Source organism: Mustela lutreola, chromosome 6 (genome assembly GCF_030435805.1).
Source record: "Mustela lutreola isolate mMusLut2 chromosome 6, mMusLut2.pri, whole genome shotgun sequence".
Taxonomy (NCBI): Eukaryota; Metazoa; Chordata; class Mammalia; order Carnivora; family Mustelidae; genus Mustela; species Mustela lutreola.
Genome location: NC_081295.1, coordinates 54,009,557 through 54,017,045, shown reverse-complemented (window position 1 = coordinate 54,017,045; position 7,489 = coordinate 54,009,557). Strand labels below are relative to the sequence as shown.

At 43.4% G+C, this 7,489-nt stretch overlaps 1 protein-coding gene across 3 annotated transcripts in view; it reads left to right on the top strand.

Annotated features, from left to right (window-relative positions):
• The first annotated feature begins 1,587 nt into the window (after positions 1 to 1,587).
• TAB2 (TGF-beta activated kinase 1 (MAP3K7) binding protein 2) overlaps positions 1,588 to 7,489 on the top strand; it is a 92,120-nt gene continuing 86,218 nt past the window's right edge. Inside the window, exon 1 of one of the 3 annotated variants that reach the window (XM_059177289.1) lies at positions 1,588 to 1,726. The gene's annotated coding sequence lies outside the window, so the exon portion shown is untranslated. The remainder of the gene's footprint in view (positions 1,727 to 7,489) is intronic. The other 2 variants (XM_059177287.1, XM_059177292.1) reach the window with 2 other exon arrangements.

Here is a 7,489-nt window from a genome sequence, read left to right as displayed (position 1 = left end):
ATTCCAAGATTACAGCTATTTTTAAATGATGAGTGCGGAAAAGGGAACTGCGAAAAGTCCCTTAACTGTATAGAAACCTGTAATTCTTAAAAGATATTTTTTTAAAAATTCAGTATAGCTATAGCGCTCATTCTGGGAACAAATATAAAAATGGTCCTTCAGGATTTTTCTGGGGAATAAGAATGGTTTCAAGGAAGAAACTGGCAGCGATGTGGACATTTTGGACGGGGACAGAAAAATGCCGGAGTGTTTTGGACACCATAAAAGCACTAGAATCTTTAAATATTTTACATTGTGAGAAATGTCTGAGTGTTAAACTCGTATTCCCCTCCCCCAGGGGAAATTAAACAAATATTTCTTTAAGATGATAGAAACAAGTCTCCCCTTCTCCCCCCCCCCCCCAAGTTAAAGTGTCTTTGGCTCTGCTTCTAGGACTTCTAGGAACGTGCAATTAAAATAAAATCGGAACAACAAAACTCTTGAAGCATTTAATTTTTTTTCTTTTTTCTCCCAAGCGCTCTAGAAAACTCAAAGTCCGACTCCCAAGTCTCATCGGTGGGAGCGTGGTGGCTTCCAGGATTTCTCCCACATACATTCTTGAGACTCCGGGCTTCGGCCCCGTCGCTCCGGGCTCCAAGGGGGTGTGTCCCAGCCCCACCGCTGCCAGACACAGCCTCCGCCGCGTGCCCACCTGCTGCCCCCCGCGGGCCGGGGCCGCCCCCAGCCCCGAGCACTAGGCCCCCACCCGCGGGCTCGGTCGATCCGGGGCAGGTCCCGCCGCCCGCTTCCGGACAGATTTCAGCGCGAACTGCTACCGGCCCCCGTGGGGTGGGGGAACTTGCACTTTCTCCGCACACACCCGCGCACGCGCGCGCGCACACACACACACACACACACACACACACACACACGCAGCCCTCCAAAGTATGAGAGGTCGGGATTTGAAAACGTAGGCTCCCGGGCCCTCCCCGAGCTCTTTGCGCCGGCTGCCCCTCTGGCACGGCCCCGGCGGCGGCCAGCGCCAGTTCGCGTCGCGGAGCCGGGCTCTCGCTCCGGCTTTCGCTAAGCGGGCGTGGAGGCTGCGAGTGTCGGGGGAGGGGTGCAGGGCGGAGAAAGAGCATCCCCACGCCGCCGCTGCAGCCGCCGCCGCCGCCGGCCGGCTGGGGGAGGCCTCGTCACAGCCGCCGCCTCAGCAGCGGCCGCAGATCTCGCGGTGTTTGCCGGCGGCGCAGCCGCCATATTGTGTGACAGTATTTTGATTTGCACTGGGCTGGCGGAGCCGCGGCGAGAGCTAGCGAGAGCTGGGGGGGTGGGGGGAGGGCAGGCGAGCGCGAGGGGGGTGGGGGCAGAGGGAGGTGGGGAGGCCGAGCGAGCCGGAGCCGAGGAGCGGGGAGCGGCGACGCCACCCAGCCAGCGTTTTTGATCTGTAGCAGCCGCCGGCGGGGCGACCCAGCCCGACCCCCTCTCCTCCCCTCCCCCTCAGCCACGAGCAGCGGCGGCAGCGGCCGGAGGGAGTTGGCGGCGGCGGCCGATCGGAGGGGCTGAGCGGGGAGGGAGGGAGGGCTGAGGTGTCCCCCCTGCCGGGTGGAATCGGAGGCGGCGGCGGCGGCGCTGGCGACAGCCGTGGTGGTGGAGGCGGCAGCGGCGACGGTGGAGACGGCTGCCCTAGTGGGAGAGGCGGCGGCGGCGGCCGAGGAGGAGGAGGGGGAAGCGGCGGCGGCGAAGGGTAAACGGACAGCACTGCCGGGCCTCGGCGGGATCCCCAGTCCCGGCTCTCCCCTCAACTCTCCGCACCCCCCCTTCGTTTGGAAGGGGCTCTGCTGACTCGCTGGGCCCTTGCGGGGCGCCCGCTTCTTCCTCTCACTCTTCCTCCCTCCGCCTCCTTCCTCCCCCAGTGGCGAGGCAGAGTGGGAGGCCCCCCAAAGTCCTCCCGACCGAGTGGGGGTGGGGAGCCTCGGGCCGGGCCTGGGCTCCGGGGAGTATGTGTGTAGGGGGAGGGGGGCATTCATTGGAGTCGGGAGCCGGGGAGAGCCCCGGGTAGGGGAGGGTGCCAGGGGGTGGGGAGGGCCCCTGCCTGCACCGCTGCCCCCGGCCCGCCCCTCAGGCATGTGTGAGATGGGGGAGGGGGAAAGGAAAACTCCTTTTTGGGGAGCCATGGTCCGGATAAAGATGACTTAGCGAGGGTGGTGGGGGGACGGGGGTGGGGGAGAACTTCGCTCCCTTTGCAGCGTTGGTTTTCTGCAGCCTTCTTGAAGTGGGGAGCAAGCCCCGCTGTGAATATGTGGCCCCCTAATTTCACTTGGTAATTCTAGTGTTCTGTCCATACGAACTCCAACCCTAAGATTGTGGTTGTAGCTGGGAGGCTGAAAGGACCTGGGTATTGCTGAACAGGTGACAGGTGTATCTTTCTGTTGGTGATGCTGTCGAATTGCTCCGGCAGAGTTGTATATCAAGGTTTCAGAGAACGTGTGTTTGTATTTATGTGTTTGGCTACGTTTCATTCCATATATAGTATATTTGAGATATTAGGTTTCCATTCTTCAAGTCCGCTTAATTGTTGTGGAGAAATTCTTCAAATGTTTCTGATAAGAGGGGTTTCCAGGAGAGCGGAGGGAGTTTGCAGCTTCACAGGGATTTCTCAGTAGTTCATGAAATTCAGGTCCCCAGTTCGAGGCTGTTTTCAAGAGCATTTTATTCACTGGAAAGTTCTTGAACACTAAGGTCGTATTGGAGACAACAGTGAGGCAGTATAATTTTGCATCCATTTTGTCTGTTTTAGGTAAGATTTCAAAGTGTCAAATTTTAGGGTCAGGTTGATTCACTTTTTTATAAAAGGAACTGATCTGTGCTTTAGCTCACTCAGAAAATCTTGCTCATTATGCAATATCAGAGTTGGCTGGGAATTTTGGTGGGCATGGAATAGAATTTTTGCTTTCAGTTTTTACACTGCTAATTGGTTGCCACACTTAACTGGTTGCCACAAGAAGCAAAGTATTGGCCCCCTTTTTGCGTGACAGTGAAATCGTGATTGGTTTTAATAAACCCTGCAGTTTGGAACTTTAGTTTTGAAACCACTGCATTTTCTAATAAAAGAGGGCATGCTTTTCATCTTAGTGTATGTTTTGGCTGAGCACTTAAATTAGAAACAATGGAAGGAATTGTCAGATAAATGAGCTACAAATTAAATTAGGGCCAAGTTAGTTTAAAAGGGATCCTTAAGCATTTAAAAACATATATGGAATAAATATATTGAGTGATGGTACCATCAGTGTGTTAACAGGAAATAGAACAAAAATTCCAGTGATTCAGAACTTCTGTTGGGGTTTTTTTGGTTTTTTCTTTTGTTTTGGGTTTTTTTTTTCCTCCTTTTTATCTAATCAGTTTCTAATATAAGGTCTTACGATTTAAATCTTTAAAGGATCAACTGAAAGTTGAATGTGTTAATTAGATAAGTCATCCACTGAATATACTCCATTATTTCATTTTTTTCTTTTGGGTACGTGGTAATGACTTTCTGAGTTTAAAAGTATTCTCACAGGGGCGCCTTGGTGGCTCAGTGGGTTGAGCTGCTGCCTTCGGCTCGGGTCATGATCTCAGGGTCCTGGGATCGAGTCCTACATCGGGCTCTCTGCTCAGCAGGGAGTCTGCTTCCCTCTCTCTCTCTCTGCCTGCCTCTCCATCTACTTGTGATTTCTCTCTGTCAAACAAATAAATAGATGAAATCTTAAAAAAAAAAAAAAAGTATTCTCACAGGACACTGATGAACTGTAGTTATTCACCCCTCTTTGGTGAACTGATTAACTAGTAGAGCCTGTGCTCTTTTAATTCATTAAGAACTCGGTAAAGATGGGCATCTCATCTGATACCAGTTTCCTGAAAAATATATTTTGACTTAAACCAGTCCTGTTTGATTGAAATAACATCTATATTTGGTCCTCTCTTTAGTGGGAAGAAGTACTTGGCTTCAACTAAGGATTGTTTTAAGACTTGCATACAGTTATTATATCTAATGAAATGAGGTTTTTAAACTTCAGTTCGGTAGACACTACCCAGATCCCCAATTATGTTAATGAGTATTCCTTCTTTAGTATTAGTAACGTGGGTAATTATCTTAACATTATACAAGTAAAAGTTTATTCTATTTCTGTTATTTTCTCTGTAAGGAAAATTCTTTTCTCAATACTGTTCAGGATGAAATGTACACATATATCTGAACACACCACATTTTGAAAAATAGGTGTAATGTAGATCATTTACATGAAACTATACATTTCTTGCCACAAATTCCTTGAGGGATGTCTGAATTTTCTGAACATTTTTTAAGAAACATAAATTGATGAAGACTAAAAGTTTATTTTTTTTTAACAATCATCAACATACTTGAAGTGGGAATTTTTGTCTTTTATAGATCGTTTAGAAAAAAGTGTCTGATAATCTTCCCAACATGTAAAGTTTGTAAATTAAACTGTAAATCAGAAAGGCTTCAATTCCATTATATCTCTACCTGGCCAGGCTCCTATGACCCAGAGAACAGTAGTAGCACTTTCCTTTCACTTATGCCATCTTTATTTGATCCATCTGAATTGGGACTGTCTGTAATAGAAAGCTTATGAGGTCTTCACAATGCGAAGACTGAGGCAAAATAGTAATGAGGAGAAGATAAGGGACTATTAGATGAACAGTTTTGGGTAGCTATAAATATGTAGATGTGGGTAGTGGTGGCTACCAAGCATAGGAAAATGATCATGCTGAACTGTACTAAGGATATTTGCTCTGAATCTTTTGATAGACTCTGACCATATGTATGTCATCTTATTTTAAACCTTCAGTTGATTAAGCTTATGCCTTCAGCTCGGGTAGAAATCCCAGGGTGCTGGGATCAAATCTGTTTTGGACTCCTTGCTCAGGTTGTAGCCTGCCTCTCCCTCTGCCTGCCACTCCGCCTGCTTGTACTCTTCTCTGACAAATAAATAAATAAAATCTTTATAAAAAATGAAATAAAACTGTATCAAAGTGGTAAGAATTTGGAGACATTTAAATTATGGGAATTTATTTATATTACTTACCTCTGGCTCATATTTTGAAAACACAGTAGTTTGACATTTCATTTCTTGTGATTCTGGTCCTATAAAATCAAGGACACTTGATTAATCAGAAAGCTAAAAAACCTGAGGAAGTACTCTTATGGGGTAGCTAGTATTGTACTTTCAGCATTCTCTTTTGTTGACCACTAAACCTGACTGTGTTCTTGATAAAGTCATAGATAAGAATGGCTTTTTCTTTGTTTTCTAAGTATTCATTCCATCCCTAAAAACACAATGTTTAGTACCAGGTAACCTTCTGGCATTAAAGTTAAGCATTTCATTTAGCCTTTCACTCTGATTTCTATATAGTCACTTTATAGAATATGCTTAGTTTCTCATTTCTTAATCCTCAGAAGAGGAATGAGCTACTGTTAAAAGCACAGTAAAAAGTGTCAGGTGACAAGTTGATATTTCAGGAGATCCAAGCCAGAATTGCCACAAACTAAAATCATAGATACTAATGTCACAAAACATACCTATGAAAATCAATTAAAGTTTGGCACTTAAAAGAGCATTTTTTCAAAATACAATTTATGTAGACTCCCCCTTCTCTCTTGATGCGTGGTAAATTGCTGAATGTCTTTTTGATTTGCTTTGTAATATTTTTAATGTTAAATTTTAATAAATCTGTTGCATTTCTAATCTGTTCCAGTTCAAAATTTCGTTATCAAGGGAATCATGAAATTTTTTTGACCTTTAAAAATTTAATATCTTTTTAGTGTTTCTTTCATAGGAAAGGAAAGAAAAAGACAGTAATATTTACTAAATGCCTACTGGGTGCCAAGCTTTCATTTGCTTCACAAATATTTATTGAGCACTTACTGTGTGCCAGGAACCTTTGCGATGTTGGAGGTAGCAGCAGTGACTGACATAGAATTTCTGTTCTCACATAGTTTACATTTTGGTAGTGAAAAACAAATGAGTAAAATTAATATGTCTTGGGTGAAAAAGTCCTGTGGAGAAAATAAAACAGAAAAATTTGTTGAGAATGGACATTGTTTATTGGCTCTTTTCAGAACTGTATGCTCAATTATTATCCTTGATTTCAAAAACAAAAACTTGCAGTTTTTTTCTTTAGGAATATATTTTATAACTTTTGAAATGCAATTATGTCTGTACTTTATAGTTTCCATTGATAGCAGTTTCCTATTGTGCATACTTCAGAAAACTGCTTTGTTGCTCAATAGAAAATCTAGAGTCTGCTGTCCTCGTTTTGCCACTGATTAGCTTTGTGATTCAGAGAGGATTACAATTTTGTAGCCTCTCTGAACTTGTTCTCTTCTGTCTAAAAGTAGTGTATATCACTAAGGTTGATGTGATTATAAATTATACATTTTGTGTCAATTATCTGCTATATAGAAGGGGCTAGGTAAGTTGTAACATTTTTGTTTGCTGCTTACCAGAAAGTTCTGTCAAACAAATATAGTTGAAGTTGGTGACCCTTCCAAGAAGCTCTGGTAACACTGTGGGGCATTGTTTAATATATATTTCATTTGAGCAACTAAAGCATTCTTGTCTGATAGCAAAGGTTAATTAAAATGCACCTATAACTTACAGTCACTAGCACTGTCTGGGAAATTGGTACAGTTGCCTAGTCAATGTGATATCAGGTATACAGTGTTTTTCTGGTGACAGAACATTGTGACATAGCTTATTAAGATTGACAAGCTGGATCTCAGCATTTTGACAAATACAAATAGTGTGTTAAGGTTCCAATTTATGCAATAGTTGTGAAACATTTAGTATAGTGTGGCATACGGTAAAGCATTTGATAAATGTTTGCTCTTTTCATTATTTAATACTCCTTTATTGTGTGAAGGGGTTAATCCAAAGAATTCACAAAATATTAAGGAAAACTTTTACAGAGATAAAAAAGTACGAATTGTTGATGAGTTTTTTTGAGGGGAAAGTGGAATAGCCAGTTAAATTGAAGTATTTGTTTTTCATTTTTATTCTGGAAGATCACTAACTGAGCTTCTTAGGGACAGACCATGGTTTATTTTCATTTCAGTTTTGACTTCACCATATCTTCAGTGGTTGGCCTCTGCTTAAGAGCTCAAGAAATACTGTGTGTTAAATGTTGAATGGTTCTTAGTTTTTCTATGTATCACAACTCATTTTGGTGGTAAGCCACTTTTGAGTTTGAAAAGTGACTACTTTGAATCTCTAGTTTAAGCACAGACTGAGGTGTCAGGCAAGGTCTCCTGAAAGTCATTTTTTAAAAATCTAGCCGAAAATTTGAAATATACCACAGAAATTGAAAGGAAGAAATCAGTAATTTGCAGCTAGATTGGCATTTATTAACCTATTCCTATGAAGTTGTTGACATTCAAGTGAAAAAGTGAATAGCAGTGTTTATAAGAATAGAAAAAATAATTCACACATACTTACATGCTCTTAACTGT